Raw genomic sequence first — 20,055 nt, forward strand, 5'->3', positions numbered from 1 at the left:
GAGTCGATGTCTGGTACCTACAGATCCTGCATCCACAAAGCAATGATACAACATATGCATATATATATTATAACAAACAAGGGTTAGAGAATCGCAACGACACATCTCGCTCACAATGAGTGATGTGGCATTGTCTCTATCCCGAAGATAGTCATACAATTATCAAACACACCATAAGATCAACTCATCATAGATAATCATTAAATATGGTTAGTACATCAAAACATCATCAAGTGCATGATTACTATAATTTGTGATTATAGTACGACATGTAAAATCCATCAATATTATAAACACGTATATGATTCATCAATACTTATGCTCATCAAATCACATGATCAATATAATCTTTCGATAATATATCACACAATGAGTATATAGTGTCTAACAAATCACATGATCAATAATGATAGTATCAACATCATTTAAATCATCCAAAGTACTTGATGCATAATAATGTCTATCAGGCATGAATTAAAAGTCAACTCTAGTCAAAACAAGTCAAGTCAAGGGTGGACACTACAAGGATGAAGGATGGTTGCAAATAATGGAAGAACGGCTAAATCAAATTGAAAAGAATAACACATGGGAATTAGTCCCCAAACTTGCAGAATGTCATAGGAATAAAGTGGATGTTTCAAAATAAACTAAATGAAGGAGAAGTGACAAGAAACAAAGATAGGTTGGTTTGTAAAGGCTACTCGCAAGTGGGATGAATTTATGTCTAGAAGAAGAAGTCTATATAGAGCAGCTTGATAGGTTTTAGTTATCAAAGTATCTAGACATTGAATGTAGACTAAAAAATGCTTTTTATGGTCTAAAGAAAGCCCCTAGGTCTTGGTATGCAAGGCGGGATAATTACTTACTACAAAAATGCTTCAAGGAAGGTACCATAAATAGTAATATTTTTAAGGAAGTGAAGTAGTAGAACAACTTCCTACACTAACTTTGAGAGGAGGTAAAGCAAAAAAATTTACAAATCATCACAACAATTACAATAAATAAAAATAGATATAATAATATTCAAACCATAACACATTGATTTACGTGTGGAAAACCCCTTTGGGAGAAAAACCCCACACTCCAAAATCTGCCCAATATATTATTCTGCAATAAAAAATAGATTACAATATACTTGCAAAGCAAGCTCTTTGCAAGAGTACCACTAATCAGAGATACAGAGGTAACTCAATAGCTATAAGACTCTTACACACAACCTCTATCTCACACACCTCATATATAGGAGATTCAATACAAGAAATTGTAAAAAAGTATTAGAAAACCATGGGCTAAAACCACCCAATAAGATGTAGTCGACCTTATCTCCCTTCTAGATGCCCTATGACATGTCCCTCCCTTTTTATAGCTCATTTATGTGTCTGATATATTTTATATTTCTTATTTCAGGAGTACAAACTTCTGGAGGCCATAACTTGAGAACCGTGTCTCCTTTTGATGAATCGTTTGTAGCGCTAGAAAGATCGTAAATTCTATATTGTTTACACCCATTTTCAGGGTATTTCGTAGCCTCTAACATCCTCAAAATAAAATTTAAACCTTTTATTGGACCCCTCCAAAACAAAAAATTTAATATCTTCAAAACTAGTTGTGATCTTGTCAGGTAACTTTATCGGAATGCTTATCTAGCCAACCAGAAGCTTTGGGGAGAATTTCACACCATTTTGTGCTCAAATGAAAACTTACTATAAATAGTAACCTCATGTAAATGCAAGGTTGAGACACCATTTTCCCAACAAATCTCCCATTTTTTGAACACCTTGCAAGAGAAAAAGGATTATCAACACAATAAATCAATTGCTAGGGGCCATGAGGCCCATAGACTCTGAGCACCATCATAATTTCTCTATGCTCATAGCCTTAGTTAAAGAATCTGCAAAATTCATCAAATTTTCTACCTTAACCAGCTTCATCTTGCCATCTTCGACCATATATCAGACAAAATGATATTGAACATCAATGTGCTTGTTTCGGGCATGAAATGTCAGGTTCTTAGCTAGGTAGATCATACTCTGACTATCACAATAAACTGTCACAGCTCCTTGTTTTCTTCCAATGTTTGAACACGGTCTCTTAAGCCAAATGGCCTCTTTACAAGAATGAGTAGCTACCATATACTCTTCTTCAGTAGTGGACAAAGCAATCACAGCCTGTCGATTATTCATCCAACTAAATGTACCACCAAATAAAGTAAACACATAAGAACTGGTGGATCTTCTACTATCAATATCACCTCCCACTCTGAATCCACATAACCATGAATATCAAGGGAAATCACATCTCCAACTAATTACCATGATAACACAAAGAATACTCTGAGGTACCATTCAAATATCTGAAGACTCTTTTGATTGCATCTGAATGGACTCTACCAAGATTAGATATATATCTGGGCAGAACTCCCACTGCTTGGGCAATGCCTGGTCTAGTACAGATCATAGCATACATCAAAATTCCAACTGTAATTTGGTAAGGCACTCTTCTCATGTCTTCCATCTTTGATGGGGATGTAGGACAATCTGCAGCAGATAATTTCATTCCAGTTGTAAAAGGAACACACAATGGTCTACAATCCTTCATGTTGAACCTCTGTAACACTGAATTCACATACTTACTCTGGCCTAGCCATAGCTTTTTGTTCACTCCATCTCTTCTAATTTCCATCCCAATAATGTGTTTTGCTGCACCAAGATCTTTCATTTTAAATTTAGCAACGAGTTGAGACTTTAGTTCTGAAATCATACATTTCTCTTTACCAATGAATAACATATCATCAACATACAATGCAATGTACAGGAAATTATCACCATCAGTTTTATAATAAACACAATGATCTGATTTAGAACACTCAAATCCCAAACTCAACACATATGCATCAAATTTCTGGTACCACAGCCTAGGACTTTGTTTGAGGCCATACAAGGATTTCTTTAATTTACAGACCAAATTACTTTTACCTTTCACCACATAGTGCTCCAGCTGTGTCATATAAATGTCCTCCTCCAAATCACCATGAAGGAAAGCATTTTCCACATCCATTTTCTCAACCTCTAAATCATAAGCAACAACAATAGAAAGCAAAAATCTAATGGATGTCATTTTGGCAATAGGAGAAAATATCTCACCATAATCATTACCCTCAACCTGAGAGTAGCCTTTTGCAACCGACCTTGCTTTATACTTCTCAAAGCTTCCATTTGAACTAATCTTTTTCTTGAACACCTATTTGCAACCAACAGGCTTTCATCCTTCAGACAATGGTATGAAATCTCATGTATCATTCTTTTTCAAAGCTGCCATTTCACCTTCCATAGCAATCTTCAAGGATTATGCATCATTCATACCTAATGCCTCTTCTACAAATTTTGGTTCATCCACATTAGTATTCAAAGCAAAAATACATCTCCAATCACCAGGTGAATACCTTTTAGGTGGTTGTCTATGTCTTGTAGACCTTCGAACAAGCTGAGTTGGAGGTTCTTCCTCCTTTTCTAAAGATTCAGAGCTAGACGATCTCTCCTCAATTTCTTGCCTATCTAGGGGTCTCGATTCAACTCTTTCAGGTGTAGAAGGAAATTGAAGCACATCTTCCTTTTTAGTCTGTTCTTCTTGCAATGTAAAATAAGGAGACTTAATTTATCAAAAAATAACACCATAATATACCCGATGAAGATACATTTCATAAGCCTTGTTCTCCAACTTTGTCTGCTTCTCCTTTGGCACATGTGCATATGCCTCACAATCAAAAAATCTAAGATGTCTCAATGAAGTCTTGTGACTTGACCATGCTTCCATAGGCATTTTATCAACAAGGGCTGATGTAGGAGACCTATTAATCAAGTAGCAAGTAGTGGCAACAACTTTAGCCCAAAATTTTTGTTCTAGACTAGCACCACTCAGCATACTCCTAGCCTTCTCCATCAGTGTCATGTTCATTCTTTCCACAACTCCATTCTGTTATGGAGAATACAGAGTTGTCTTCTCTCTTTTAATGCCACAGTCTTTACAGAATCTATCAAAATCATTAGAGAAAAATTCACTGCCATTATCAGTCCTCAAACTCTTAATTTTATTTCCAGTTTGCAACTCAACCATTGATTTAAATTATTTAAATCAGCTGAAAACTTCAGATTTACTCTTTGGAAAATATACCCATGTCCTTCTACTAAAATCATCAATAAATGAAACATAATATGTGGATTTTCCAATCAAATGAACATTTATAGGACCAAACACATCAAAATGAATAAGATCCAAAACACCAAAAGTTTTATTAGAACTCGAGTAAAACTGAATGCAGTTTTGTTATCCATAAATGCAATGCTCACATAAATCAAACTCAAGATTAGAATCATTCAAACCTTCAACAAGGTTTTTATTGTTCAAGGTCCTTGGATCCTTTTCTCCAACGTGGCCAAGCCTCTGGTGCCATAACATCGTCTTCTCTGCAAGTAAATTTTCTTCAAAAGAAAGAGCACCCTTAGGTACCCAAAATCCATTTCCATCTGCTGAAGGTGAAACCCTCAAATCTTCCACAAATTTACTTTTTTATAGAAGTGCTATTACACTCAAGAGTGTATGTGTCTAGCTTATACAAAGTACCAAACCTGACACCTCTAGCAATTACCTTAGCACCCTTAATCATTTTACATCCTGCTTCAGAAAAGACTACCTGCACACTAGCATCTATCAGTTTTCTCACAGATAACAGATTTCATTTTAAACCAAGGATATGCAGCAAACCATTAATCCTTTTTATTCTACCATTTGAAAACCTGATTCTAACTTTACCTCGACCGACAATGTTTAAATGTGAATCATCACCCAAGTACACCTTACCTCCATTAAATTATTCATATTCAGAAAACCAATCTCTAGTGGCAATCATATGAAAATATGCACCTAAGTCAATTAACCAAACATCATTACCTGCATCAGTCACCAAATCTACAATAAATGCATCACCATCTTCCTTCTCGGACTTAGAATCAAAATCAATCTTCTTCTTTTCTTCTTTGTAGTCCTTATGGATGTGACCTTGTTTACTGCAATTCCAGCAAATGGCGTTGGACTTTCCAGGAGATTTCGATCTCCATCTTGATTGTGACTTATTGCGCTTCTCATTCTTCTTGCCTTTCTCCTTAGATCTTCCACGAATAGTTAGGGCTTTCTTCGAACTATGGGATACCTTCCTTCGCATCTCTTCACCAAGTAGGGCACCCACCACATCTTCAAACTTCAAAACAACAAAAGTACTACCGATAGCCATAACAAGATAATCCCATGAATCAGGCAAGGAACAAAGCAAGATCTAGCATTTCTCCTCTCTGTTCATCTTAACACCGACATATACTAATTGATCCACCAACATATTGAATGCTTCAAGGTGGTTAGCAACTCATCCACCCTGTTCCATCTTCAAGGAATACAATTTCTTCCTCAAGAAAATCTGATTTAATAAAGATTTCGCTTGATACATTTCACCAAGCTTAGTCCATAGGTTCTTTGCAATGTTTTCTTCGTGGACATAGATCAAAATAGAGTCTTCCAGGCACAATCTAATTAGACACTTGGCTTTTCGATCCATAACATCATACTGAGCCGCCGCAGTAGGATCTGAGGGCCTTTGGACATTTGCATCAACAACATCCCATAGGTCTCGATCTATTAGCAGATCTTCCATCTTCAACTTCCACATCTCAAAATTTGTTCCATTAAATTTCTCCACCTCTATTTTCCTTGATGAACTTGCCATCTAAAAATTCCTGCAACAAGATCATAAAGTATCTTCTACAAAAGTTCCCACTCAAATCTGGATTAGTTTAAAAAACCCAACAACCCACAACTGAAACCAAAGGTGATCAATCTCTGATACCACTTGTAAGGAAGTTAAGTAGCGGAACAACTTCCTACACTAACCTTGAGAGGAGGGTAATGTAAAAAAAATTACAGATTGTCACAATAGTTACAGAAAACAGAAATAGATATAATAACATTCAAACCATAACACATTGATTTACGTGGGGAAAACCCTTTTGGGAGAAAAACCCCACACTCCAAAATCCGCCCAATATATTATTCCACAATCAAAAATAGATTACAATATACTTGTAGAGCAATCTCTTCGTAGGAGTACCACTAATCAGAGATTCAGAGGTAAATCAATAGCTATAAGACTCTTACACACAAACTCTATATCACACACCTCATATATAGGAGATTCAATACAAGAAACCGTCAAACGATATTACAAAACCATGGGCTAAAACCACCAAATAAGGTGTAGCCAACCTTATCTCCCTTCTAGATGCCCTATGACAAGTCCCTCCCTTTTTACAGCTCATTTATGTGTCTAAGTACAAACTTCTAGAGGCCATAACTTGAGAGCCGTGTGTCCTATTAACAAACTGTTTGAAGCATTAGAAAGCTCGCGAAGTTCTCTATTGCCTTGTAAACACTATGTTGTTTACACCCACTTTTCAAGGCATTTCAGGGCCTCTAAAGTCCTCAAAATCAAATTTAAATCTTTCATTGGATCTCTCCAAAACAGAAAATTTAATATCTTCAAAACTAGTGATCTTGCGATGTCACTTTACCAGAATGCTTATCTAGCCAACCAGAAGCTTCGAGGAGAATTTCGTCCAAAATCCGCCCAATATATTATTGCACAATCAAAAACAGATTACAATATACTTGTAGAGAAATCTCTTCACAGGAGTACCACTAATCAGAGATTCAGAGGTAAATCAATAGCTATAAGACTCTTACACACAAACTCTATATCACACACCTCATATATAGGAGATTCAATACAAGAAACCGTCAAATGGTATTACAAAACCATGGGCTAAAACCACCAAATAAGGTGTAGCCGACCTTATCTCCCTTCTAGATGCCCTATGACAAGTCCCTCCCTTTTTACAGCTCATTTATGTGTCTAAGTACAAACTTCTAGAGGCCATAACTTGAGAGCCGTGTGTCCTATTGACAAACCGTTTGAAGCATTAGAAAGCTCGCGAAGTTCTCTATTGCCTTGTAAACACTATGTTGTTTACACCCACTTTTCAAGGCATTTCAGGGCCTCTAAAGTCCTCAAAATCAAATTTAAATCTTTCATTGGATCTCTCCAAAATAGAAAATTTAATATCTTCAAAACTAGTGATCTTGCGATGTCACTTTACTAGAATGCTTATCTAGCCAACCAGAAGCTTCGAGGAGAATTTCACACCATTTCATGCTCAAATGAAAACTTATTATAAATAGTAACCTCATGTAAATGCAAGGTTGAGACACCTTTTTTCCAACAATATTTATATCAAGGTTGGAGAAGGTTCTTAATAGTTGTTATATATGTTGATGACATCATATTTTTTGGAGATGATGGTATGTGTAAGAAGTTTGCAAAAGAGATGTAGAAATAATTTGAGATGTCCATGATCAGTTAGTTGTCTTTCTTCCTTAGACTTCAAATTGCTCAATTGAATGATGGTATTTTTATTTTTCAAGCTAAGTATGTTAAAAAATGTTGAAAAAGTTTGGTATGGAAGATTCCAAACCAATGAGTACTCTCATCTCTACTAGTTGTCATTTGAGAAAGGACGATGAGTTAACTCAAGTTGATTAGTCTCTTTATAATTATATGATTGAAGGACTATTGTATTTGACTGCTTCTAGACCTAATATTATTCATATAGTATATTTGGTAGCAAGATATTGACCCAATCCTAAATAAACCCATGAGAAGGCTATCAAAAGGATATTCAAGTACTTGAACGACACTCCAAACTATGGTTTGTGGTATAAAAGGGATAATGACTTCTCTTTGAATTCTTATACTGATGTTGATTGGGTTGGTTGTTTGGATGATAGGAGTAGTACCATTGGTAGTGAATTTTTCTTGGTAGACAGATTTGTCTCTTAAATCAGCAAGAAGTAGGACTTGATATCTTTGTCAACAATAGAAGTTGACTACATTGTTACAACATCTTGTTGCACCCAATATTGTAGATGAAGAAAACATTTAAGGATATAAACGTGGTATATGATGAACCTATTCCTATCTTGTGTAATAATACATGTGCTATAAATATTTCAAATAATCTAGTGATGCATTCAAGGACCAAGAACATTTCTATTTGGTATCACTTTTTGAGAGAGAAGGTTGTAGAGAAAGAAGTCAGTTTGGAATATGTTCCCACAAAAATTCAGATTGTAGATATTTTCACAAAGGCACTTTCAAAGATTACATTTGGGTATCTTAGATAGAAGCTAGGGGTTATTGTCCCTCCTTCTAACTAATTGCATAAGATGATGTATCTATACAAGGGGATAAATTCAAGGTATATCCTTTTTCTCTTGGATTAATGTGGTCTACCTCTCAGGGGGAGCATGTATGATAGTTTTTAAAGAGTGTATTGATAGATAATGGAGACCTTTTCACTTTCTCCTTGCTCTTAAAGGGGGAGGGAGTGGAAATGAGTGCTAAGGAAGGAGTGCAGATGGTTGTTCTATTTGATGAGTGTTGCCATCAATGACAAAGGGTGACCAGAAGATCACAAGTGGTGGTGCATTCTTCCTAGGTGACTGGTTGGTCTCGTGGCATAGCAAGAAGCAGAATTTTGTCTCCTTATCAATTGCTACAGCAGAATACATTGTCACCGCTACATGCTGCTCTCAAGTGCTTTAGATGAAGCAAACCCTCAAAGACATACAGGTGGACATCATTGATCCTATTCTCATCTAGTGTGATAATTTGAGTGCAATCAACATAGCAAAGAATCTAGTTGTGCATTCCATGACAAATCATATAGCCATCAAGTATCATTTTCTCAAAGAGAAGGTTGAAGGATAGGAAGTAAAGATGGACTGTGTCCCTACCGAAGAACAAGTAGCAGACATTTTCACCAAACTATTGTCGGTAAGCACCTTTGAGTACCTAAGACACAAGTTGGGAGTTGTGTCACCTGCCTTATGCACTTGAGAAAGGAAGAATGTATATGGTTCAGGGGGAGTTCATAGCAGCATCAATAACTCTTGAACCATATCTAAGTACTAGTTGCAATCATTGGTAGCAGCCTAAGGGGGAGCTAGGTATGGATCAAAGGGGGAGTCTATAGTACCCTTTGTCATTGTGTCAAAGGGGGAGAAATCTGCAAGTATGAAGTGTCTTGCAATAAGTTGACATCAATGCCAAAGAGGGAGATTGTTGGCATTATTGGCATTAAGTTGTCATTGATGTCAACCGGTTTGGCAAGGTCATCGGTAAGTAAGAAGTGGTGACCAATATAAGAAGAGAAAGACATATGGTGGAAATGCACATGCGAGTGAGAAGATAGAAGGAAGGCTACTAGTACACATGAATTGTGTCATCTACCGGTTATCAGGCTTATCGGTAAGGCACAAACACAGAATGTGATGCTGGTACAGAGGATGTTTGATGGTCATACCAGTAAGGTGAACTAAGTTGCTAGTCTACCTTGGTTGACAAAGAATGTCAAACTGACATAGGAATCCAAGCAGAGATGGATGTCAACAAGCATGACAGCTGGATGCCAGGTGGAGGTATTGCACAAGTTGGTGGAGTGTGCATTGATATAACAAATCAACAAGCAGGTCAACTTTTATGAAGAACCCGAAAGTCACAGAGGATGCCAGAGGATTGCGGCTTGACGAAAGCAAGTTGGCAAAGTGGCTGAACCGATCTTGCAAGATGATTTGATCTTCGTACCCATTTGGTGAAGGAAACAACAAAGCCATTAATGGTGAATGACAGATAAAAGCATAAAAGCATGGTGTAGACCTCCAGATTTAGAAAACGCACATTGGAATGCAAAGCTTTGCTGGTATTAATCATTGTCATGAAGATCATATCCCTGAAAAGAAGACTGAATCAAATCTGATTGGGTTCAATTTGGAGAAGGCAAAACCTAACACGACATTGTTGAATGCAGTTTGAGGCGAGAATCCAAGATTATAAAGAGATGATCTCAAAACATAAAATATTGATGCTTGATGAGAAGGAGAGTGAAGAGATCTTGAGTTCAGAGAAGAATCGTCTCCCTTAGAATTTATTCTAAGAAAGTTTCAGAGTGAGTTAACAAGACAACCGGTGAGAGGGTTTAACTGATAGTGATAGAGTATCGGTAAACTATAGCAAGTCTAACAATTGACCTAACCAGTGAGGTGTTATTGATCAAGAAGGCATCCAAGTGTGACACAGTGTGTCATGAGGCTGTGAGAGAGAGGAGAGAGGCCAAGAATCAAAGAGAACAATCTGTTAACTGACAGTATGAGATCCAGTGAAGAAGAGAAGATTGTTAACCGGCAAAGACCTATTTGATCAAGAGTTGCAGAACTCATTTGCAACTAGAAGCTATAACTATATCAAAATTGTATTTCACTATACATCACCAAGTTGGAGCTTAGTGCAGGGTTTGGTGCTCATTGGGTTGTTACCCTAAATCAGTAGGGTTTGGTGCTCCTTGGGTTGGTGCCCTAAATATTTGTAATTCAGTGTTTCACTTGTGAGGTTGGATTTGAACAATAGTCTCCAGCAGTATTTCTCACTGAGGTTTTTCCCATATTGGGTTTTCCTCATACATATGGTGTTGTGGGTTGTATTTGTGTGATTGTCTCTTTTGGTATTCTCATTTGTCTTACCGGTTTGGTTGTTTAGTGCTTAGGATAACATATGGTATTCTGAGGTTGCTTTAAAAGGGAAAATAATTTAGGAACCACTGAGTCACCCCCCTCTTAGTGGTACATTGTGTTGAACAAATGTTATCAAAGCGTCAGGTCGCAGGTTCAAACCTCCCCGCTTGTGCTGGGGAGGGGGGGATTGTTGCAAGGTGTTGCCCTTGGTCTTATTGTTGCCCGAGATGCGTGGTGCATGGAGTTTGTTACATGGCTTTCTCCCACCTCCCATGGATTCTTAACTTCGATCACTCTCCCGTTCACTAATAGCTCAAGATTGTGGCATAATGACAGTGGTGATTCCAACAAGGAAACCTTAAAGGTTAGGGTTTAGCCATTAGGTTATCTCAAATAGATTGTTTACATGGCTAAGGTTGACATAAAAAATGTCAACCTTTTTTGTGACTCAAAGGGTGATGCAAGCCTGCTTGGCTTATATATTAGTGACCTTGAGCACTTATTGGGCATAGAGTAACAACTACAAACAACAAATCCATTACTCCTTCCTCTGTGACCTGCAAAAGATCAAAACTTCGCCACTCTAAGGAGGAGGAGTCTATGATCGAGCACTTCTTTGAAAATAATAAACCTAATCTAACTATGCACATTGCCTTGAAAATCACCTTAAGAGCAGGCCTTAAGGTGAATACCATTTACTACAATGGGAAGGGATTCAACATTGAGTATGGACAAATGAAAAGAATTGGCTTTCTTGCAGCTGGTGATGACATGTGGACCACTCCAAATCATATAGTTTGGCTTGGTCAACATTGCACTTTAGGACAAGATATCCAACTTGTAATGTCCTATGAGTGGTTTTTCTATCAAAACATTTTTTTTACTTGTTCTTGATGTGTCTCAAGGGGTTTCATGTATGTCCCTCTAATTTCTTCTAGCTCCATCAGCTCTGCATATATGACTGGCATGGCATCACTCTCCACTAGCTCTAGGTGGTGTGCCAAGTCAAGAGAGGGAAATTCAAGAGATAGGGGAAGCCTTGCTTCTCTTCCATACACAAACATCAAGGATTTATTTCCAATTTCTCTCTTAGGTGTAATCCTGTCAGCCTATGGGGCTATCCTTAACTTTAAATGCCAAGACCTCTGATTGTCATCTATAGTTCTCTTGATAATCTTGATGAGGTTCTTATTGGAGGACTCAACTAGTCCATTTCCTTTGGGGTAGTATTTTGATGATGTCTTCAAGTAGATTTCATGCCTAACTTCCCATGAGATAATTTGAGCTCTGAAAAAAGCCTCAGCATTGTCAAATATGATAGTAGAAGGGGTTCCAAATCTGGTTATAATTCCATCGTCATTCAATCACTGAATTTTTAGTAGCATATTTCAAGGCAACTACCTTTGTCCACCTTGTGAAATAATCTGTGGTGGCCAGAATCCACTTATGGCCAACACTTGACAAAGGATTAATTGGGCTAATGAAATCTAGGATCCATTGAGTAAAATCCTAATTAGTTCGAATGGGATGAATAGGGAGGGAAACTAACCTTTATTTACCTGAGAAAAAGGCACACTCCCTACACTTCCTCATGCACCTATGTGAATGATTGAATAGGGAAGGCCAATAGTAGCCTTCCCTAATTATCTTCATGGTTGTGGTCCTTGTAGAGAAATGGCCACTTGAGGAATCATCATTGAACTCCTCTAACAGTCCACTGACCTAATCTTCTTTGATACATCTCAGTAAGACCCCACTAGGACCTCTTTTGAAAAGGATGTCATCCACTAAAACATAAGGGATGGACTATAGCGTGAGGTATCTTCTCTTAGTTCTGTCCAAATTTAGATGATAATTACCATCCCTTAGGAAGGTAGTCATGCTCTCCAACCAACTGATTTTTCCATGCTCGTCGTTGGCTTGTTGTTCTTTATCTTGTAGTACAAGGGAAGCCTCTAAACTTGTTTCAAAAAACAAAACAAACTATTCACATAGGCCTTTGCCTCTTAACAACTTGGTTATTTTGATGTTAAGGTCATATTCCATGACCTTGGTGATCCATCTATCCCTCTTCTCACTAATATCCTTGTTCAAGGAAAAACTATCTCACACTTGCATGTGGGACTAGCAGCTAGATCTGATTGTTGGATAACATGTTTGAATTTCTTCAATGCCCTGAACCACAATGATGACCTACTTCTCTATGTAGCTATACTTAAGTTCATAGTCCTTTAAGCCCTCACTAAAAAAGGCAATGGGTTTCTCTGACTTATCTTCATTGAGATCTGTTAAGACAACTGAGATACTTTCTTCCCCTCCTAAAGTATAGGGGATGAAGTGTTTTTTATAATTGAGATTTACCAGGGTAAGAGCCTGAGCAATTTCCTATTTGACTTATTCAAAGCTATCTTTTCCCTCCTTGGTCCATCTAAAAATCAAATCTTTCTTTTACATGGTTGTGAGAGGTTTAACCATGGTAGCTAGATTTGGAATGAATCTTCTTACAAAGTTGATCCTACCAAGGAAACTTTGCAATCCCCTCTCGTGACTTGGGAGTGTAAGAGAAAAAATGGCCTTCACTCTTTCTAGATCTATGGCCAAGCCATCCTTTTATACAATGTGCCCTAAAAGCCTACCTTGACCATTAGCATATACACACTTATTAGGATTTAAGGAAACACCATACTCTTTGCATTTCTTGAACACCTATTCAAGGTGATAAAATTGGTCTGCTACATACCTAGATTACATAGTGATATCATCTAGGTATATTAGTACAAAATCTACCAATACTCCCTTAAAAGACATATCAATGGCTCTTTGAAAAGTAGCACCTGCATTGGTTAGTATGAATGACATATTACAATAGGCATAAGTGCCCCATTTATTAGTGAATGTCATTTTGAATTGGTATGATTCTTGCACTAGGATCTGATTATATCCCAAATATCCATCCAAGAATGAAAATATATCTAATCCACTCACTTCAAACAATATTTGTTTCATGGAAGGTAGGTGGTAATGGTCATTAAGGGAGGCTCTATTGAGATCCCTAAAGTCTACACATAATCTGATTTCCCCATTCTTTTTCATAACTAGAATAAGATTAACTACCCAAGAAGAGTTTGATTAGAAAAATTATATTAGACTCTATGATCTTGGATGACTCTTTTATCATTAAGGTTTCAACCTTGGGATTTATGGGTTTTTGTCTTTGTCTAACATGCCTCGCATTTGGATCTAGCTCTATGGTATGTTTGGCCAAACTAGGGTAAAACCTTGTTAGGTCTTTATAATTAAAAGAAAATATGTCATTGTACTCTTTAAAAAGATTAATGAAGACCCCCTGATCTATTTTGGAACATACCTTTCCCAAGTTCAGAGCTTTTCCATTAGCCACTAAGATTAGCTTGTAATCACCCCTCCTTGTGGCTAGGTTCATAGTATTTTCCTTTACTTGATCATCTGAATTGAAAATTCCCTCTAGGGTGACTAATTCTTTGGGCAGCCTATTTGGATTGAGATATATAATCTGATCTCTGTATTGGTTCTGCAACATGGATTGGTTCTTAGTAGATAATTCTACCTCCTCTTGTAAAAATTTGACAATCTGTTGGTCAGAGTCAAATACTTGCCAATTCACTTTATTGTCGGGGATAATAGGCCTAACTACAAGAAAAATTTCTTTCTCATTTGCAACATGAGTTGGTATGTCAACTACTACTAGCCTATCATCATGCTTGCTCTGATTTCTAGGGACACTAGATATATTGAAGGCTTCAAACCCCTCCACTAGGTCCCCAACTCATATTTATAGGGCTTGGAATCTAAGGCTCTATGTGATCCTTTGCAATGGGTTTTACCTTTATGGTAACCTTTGTACCATATCTTGTTCTGAATAGCATATGGGTTCAATTTGAGGATAGGTGCCCACCTATCTTGGCAGTAAACTCCCTTGATAAATAGATGGAAAAGGAGGTAGGGAGGTCAATGACTGAAACTTCTTGCAAGACACTGCAACTAGGACATGCATGCAAGGTTCAACATAAGTCCTTAACAACCCCAATTGTCTTAACTAAAGTACCATCAAGTTGTACAACCTCTTTTGTCACAAGTTCATATTTACAACCTATAAGTTGAGCTACCTTCTTAGGCATGACTAAGCTACTCGCTCTTGAATCTATTATATAATTGTGAACCAAAATATCCCCTATAGTTAAAGAGAGATAGAAAGGAGGTGGCTTACTAATTTTGTTAAAATTTTCTTCCTCTTTGGGTTGTACCAAACTTGTTGAAATTGACGATCCACTTGTTGTTGTCCCCTCTAACTTATTTATCTCCTTTAAGGATTATTGAAGCAAGTCTCTTTGAGATGATATGTAAAGATCATCCCACATAGAGACATGAAAATTATATTTCTTCGTTTTCTCTACAATGGTAAAGTGAACCATGGCCTTTGTAGGACCCTTAGCAATAACAAGGTTTGGTTTTGTTACTAAGTGACTTTAGGCTCCTCTTGTTTCTTGCTACCTTGAACCATCTTATGATCTATTTTTGGAGCTTCTACCTTGTTTTGAGTTTTTATAACTGTAGTATGTGTGTCAGCTTGTGCAATTTGGGTCGTCATAGAAGGTGCATCCTTATCTATAGCCCTTTTCTTTGATCTAGTGTTATTTACCATAGAGTCATTGTCCAATTGGTTAACATCGCAGAAATCAACCTCCTACCAATTCATAAGGGTAGAATCCCCCATGTATAGGTTGGACAACCAAAAAATTGTTGTCATTGGCTCATATTGTGATACTAAGGCTTGAGAAATTTCTCCACTCTATCATTCATTCTAGTTGTGAATTTGATTGCTGATACAAAGGATACTGGTCTACAAACACTCCAATAGGCAATATTTGTTGTTTTACACAACTTGACCTTTGAAACTTTCAAGGTTCTCAAGTCTTCCCTTTTCACCAATGGACTCAAATGGTGTTACCAACTCAAACAATCCAATCTAATACCACCTAGGGTCTTCACATTCCCCAACCAACTTGGCTAAGCAACCAACACATACCTATTTTCTTGTTTTATACAAAATCCTCTTACCCAGATGCAACCTAGGCTTAATCCTAGTAGCCCTGCCAAACCAGTTTTTCAGACTTAATTCATTTTTTTCCCAAAACACTTGCAAAAAAAATTTGACTTACAGATACCCTTTTGGAAGTTACATAACATATGTGAAAATAAACTATGGGTCTTTTGGAGGAAATACTCATACCAGCACCCTGCTACACACCAACTAGGCCCAATTAGCCCTCTTTTCCAAAGCAAGTACCAAAAAATGGTACGAACATAAATCCAAACCAAAAAAAAATCTTGAAAAAAATTTCAAAATAATTTATTTTCCAGGTTTCAAGGAAAGCAACACTCATTTGATAGGTTAGATACTAAAACCCCCTTTTTAGGCCTTCTAACCTAGGGTTTTCTCAAAACCACTCCTCCATTCACTTCTAGACTTATCCAAGGGTCATATCACCTTGTATTCAACCCCCACAAATATATTCTATAATAAAAACACCACCTTGTTAAGCTACTTCTTTTGTTGTTATACCCATGCCTCCATTTTCATGCTTTTTCTCACACAAACAATCACTTTTCTTGGTGATCACCAACTCATTCTCTTTAACCTGCATTCTTGTCATTGGGTTAGTTAAAAATACATTGATAGGGTCTCATTCCTCAAGGAACAAAAAAGACATAAAGAGGAATGAGCCCTAACTTCTCATTTTGACACCAAATTAACACAAAATGTGCACCTACAGCAGGGTTCTTTAGGACAGTCAAAATAAATGATTAAAAACACATGCAAAACCTTCCAAAATGTATTCAAATTATAATTAACATACAAAGGAATCACCAGCAATCCATTACCGATCCAAAAATGAAAGAAAACAAATCAAATATAGCAAGTAAATTCAGATTTTGTATTCAATAAGAGTGCAGTCTGTACAATGCATTAATGATTCCTTCTCAAACTTCAATCTTACTTCTCCAGGTCATGTAGCATGAGTTATATACCAACATAAACCTTCCCAAACCAACCATAACCACCTTTCCCCTTAACAAACATCTAAACCTCTTGTTTGGCTAACTAACCGTTGGGTTTCAAATTTGAATTTGGCAATATTAGACATAATACTCTTAAACCCAATTTATCAACACCAAAGGCTTTATTTGAACCTTATTACAACAAAATGACTCAACACAGCCTAATTAAACTCATTAGGCATCCTTTGTGCCATTTTTACATATTTAGACTTAATGACCCCTATTAGGCCATTTGCACTCATAACTCATTTCATTCTTCCTATTACATTCAAATGCCTTAATAGGCTTTATTACATTATTTCTAGGTCCTTTAGACCATTGACTCAATGTGCTACACCAAAATGGCTTCATGTGCCTCCATGTTTCAGGATGTGCTCCTGCACCAATTGCATGGAGTACAACAATCTTGTTCTTGAGCAAGGTTGTTTTGCATTGGAACTAGTTATTTATAATTATTCGTGGGTGTAAGATTCAAACTATTCAAGGGCTTGACATTACTCCATTGATTTTTTCCTTGAAAGGGTGGCCTATTATGCTAATATTTCTGATTTTGTGCTTGGTCGAGCCTATTGTTATGAGACTACTATCTCTTTATTGTAACCAACTCATTGCCAGAACCTTGGAGCATAACTTTGAGTTCATGCATCTTCATTGGTGATGGGATAAGCACAGGCATGATTTGCTGACTTGTATATAACACTGAGAGAGGTTCCAAAAAGGGTTGTTTTGTAGCAGCATCCAGGAATAGGGGCATTGGGGGCCTAGGATCTATCTTTCCTACCTGTATTAGACAATTTTATGCTCGTATGGCTATGTATGCATCTGTTAGGTTCTCTCCTCCCATTGATTGTATTATGGTAGCATTATCACTATTGAGAGCCCTTAGAAAATACAAGAAGGCATGGTTAGAAGATGGATTGACCAAGGTATAGATTGTATCCCAGGTCTTTTAAAATATGTAATTGAAATTTTCCATGAATTCATGAGGTTCCCTCTTAATAGTGGTCATCTACTCCACAAGTGATAAATGATCACTTTTGTCTTCAAAATGTTTGCATAATTTTTCTCCTAACTCATCCTAGTTGTGAATTGAGTTAAAGGGTAATCCTCTATACCATTGTAGGGATTTACCCTTAAAGGATTATGCAAGAAGCCTAACTACTACATTATATTTAATTACATAAAAAATAGTTCAAATGCTAGCAACATCTTGGATATGTTCAACCAGGGTAATAGAGGTTTCACCAATAAATAAGGGTATAGCTTTTAGGGTAGCTATTGGTATATTATCTTTTTGGGCTAAAACAAGAGGGGTGCCTCTATTAAAGGTAACAAAATCTTGATTTCTAGAGAGATCCATATGGAATAATGGTCTATTGATATGGGTAGTGGGATTCTTAGATTGTGATGGTCTTGTAGTTGGATAGGTAGAATGAGACCTGGGTGGTGGAGTGCCTACCACATCAACACCCCTAACATGAGACATTGAAGATCTACCTGTCTGTCTTCTAATACTTGAAAATGGAAGCTCTGAAAAATTGGAAATTACCTCTAGAAGATTGTAATGCCCACCAAAATACCCTAAATAAATACAACTATATAACATGAAAATAAATAGAGATAATTATTTTTTAGAAACAACTACTAATGCAACATAAACAACTAACTACTCATATTCTTTTAACGTCCATTAAAAAGATAATCAATCAATAATCAGGAACATAAACTGAAAAGGGCATAACACAAGCGAAAATAAACACAACTCAATATCCAACTATCTATCTTCCCTAGGGTATCTTAACGCCATTACTTAAACTATCCATACAACATAACCTTACCAAGAATATTTCATCATAGACATGATATCATAATTACTTTTATAATCCAATGCATACTATCTTACTAACATCTATTGTTTTCATGCATACACAAGAATCCTTCACTATTCTAACTATCATGATCCCATTCATTAATAATGTAAATCCCATTTTAGCCCTTAGATGTTGGATGTTTTGTGAGTATGTTGCAAATATGTGCTTTGATGATATCTGAGAGATGTGTTGTCATTTATGTCAACATATTTTGTCCGTGATAGTGTTGCAGTGGAGTTCAGTGAGTTGGTTTGTTCTGCATGTTGATCAATGGAGTTTGCGGATTAAAGTGTTTGTAAAGTATTGTGTTTAGATTATTCAGTATGATTTTTAGAGGTCCACATGAAGATTTGAGTGAGTTATGGTTATTTGTGTTGAGGCTAGTTTTCCTATTATTCGGTGATGGTAGTGTTCAATATTTTGATCTATGTTGCTTCGCATTGTAATATCTTGTTTTGCAGATTTGGAGGAATGTTTGGGACATTTATGTGTCTCTTCAATTCAAGTGGTTCGTGGTTTGGAGCTCTGCAAGTTATTTTTCTAGGTTGATAGTCATTCCAGTTAGTGTTCTTTAAGTTCAGTATGATGATGATATGATTCTATTAATTTGAGTTGTTGTAGTGGTGATTCATGATGCTTGTGGATGTTTTTGGATCGTGTGCCTTTTGTGTTGGTGTTCCGCATTGATAGTTGTGCCTTTTGTGTTGGTGGTTCACATTGTTTTGACTGACCAGATGGTTGTAGCGTGTTGTGGATGTTCGATGCATAATTCTTGGAGGTGTTTCATATTCAAGGCATGTGATGTGGGTCAATGCTATGTCTTGGCTGACTTTTCTTGGTCTGCATTTGATTTTGTAGCGTGTGTGGTTATATTTTTGTAATTAGGTGATTTGTGTTGAGCCAACCTTGTTAAGGTTGATGTTATGTATAAGTAAATGTAATATCTCTGTAATTGTGAATATGTATGGATGAGAATCAGAATGTATGTGCGATGAATGTATACATCTTTCAAAGGTGGAGAAGGAGTGTGAAGAAGTAAGTTGTTATGTGCTTAACTGGAACTGTAACTAGGAATTAGGTTATGCTATTTTCTCAATTCATGATCTTCCCAATGTAATATGAATATGTTTGTAAGACAATGAGTCTTCCCCAGGGTTGTAGCCCTTGTTTTTGTTATTTTTTAGCAGTGAGCTCTAGCCAGTGTGCCTAGATGCATGTGCATTCCCATTGTAATATTTCATATACTTCTAATAGAGTATCATCATATTGTGGGTACGTTCCTATCGTGGTTTTTCCCTTGACCGGGTTTTCCACATCAAAAATCTTGGTGTTATGTGTATTCTTAATGTGTTGTTGATTCATGCTTTCACGCTTTATTATCAGATCTGAGAATAGGTTTAATGTGTGTAAGTTTATG

This window comes from Cryptomeria japonica, chromosome 3, assembly GCF_030272615.1.
Source record: "Cryptomeria japonica chromosome 3, Sugi_1.0, whole genome shotgun sequence".
Classification (NCBI taxonomy): Eukaryota; Viridiplantae; Streptophyta; class Pinopsida; order Cupressales; family Cupressaceae; genus Cryptomeria; species Cryptomeria japonica.